Consider the following 999-nt stretch of genomic DNA (forward strand, 5'->3'; position numbering starts at 1 on the left):
CCAGCCTGATCTCTTTACTAATGATGAGTGTGTAGCTACATACAAAGGAGCTCCCTTTCAGGTGAAAGGGAAAGGAGTGTGTAGGGCTCAAACTATGACCAACAGTGGAATAAAATAAAATACTTCATTTACTGAACTACATTGGAGAAAACTTTAATAACAATAAAAAGAAATATATTTGTCACTTGTACCTAAAATAAAAAAAATAAAATAAAATAAAATAAAATGGTATGTATTAGTTTGCTAAGGTTGCCGCAACAAAACACCACAGACTGAGTGGCTTAAACAACAGAAATTTATTTTCTTACAGTCTGGAGCCGGAAGTCCAAGATCAAGGTGGCAGTTCTGGCTTCTCCTGAGGCCTCTTATGGCTTGCGGACGGCTGCCCTCTTGCTGCCTCTTCATGTGGTCATCCCTCTGTGCATGTGAGCCCCCGGTGTCTGCATCTCCCTCATTTTGTAACAGTAGCAGTTCTATCGGATCAGGGCCTCATTTTAACTTAATCACTTCCTCAAAGACCTAATCTCTAAACATGGTTAACATTCTGAGGTAGTGGGGGTTAGGACTTCAACGTGAATTTAGGAGGGACACAATTCAGCCATAACAGCCATTTTAGAAAATGGTTTAGGAATTTCATAATCACACACACACACACACACACACACACAATTCCCAATAATTTTATTGGTTGAGAAGTTCCGTTCTCAACTGATCAAAGGGACTTTTACCCATGGTGCCATGTCCATGCAGTAGGCTCAAGAGTCATTTTGAACCCCACATGTGAAGTCCCCTTTGAATTAAACAGTGAGATCAATGCACGAAAAAAAACTGTGGTAATAACATAGAGTGATTTCTCATCTCTTCTATCACACACCTCCATTCTACAGCCCTCTTAATAGAATACTGAGCAAAACACAGAAGTGTGGGGAGGGATCGACAAGCTAAGCAACCTCTGTCACGTTACCAGTGTGGATTTCAGCTCCATTACAGCTTGCCATC

Source organism: Leptonychotes weddellii, chromosome 5 (genome assembly GCF_054177405.1).
Source record: "Leptonychotes weddellii isolate Sample4059 chromosome 5, ASM5417740v2, whole genome shotgun sequence".
NCBI classification, from domain to species: Eukaryota; Metazoa; Chordata; class Mammalia; order Carnivora; family Phocidae; genus Leptonychotes; species Leptonychotes weddellii.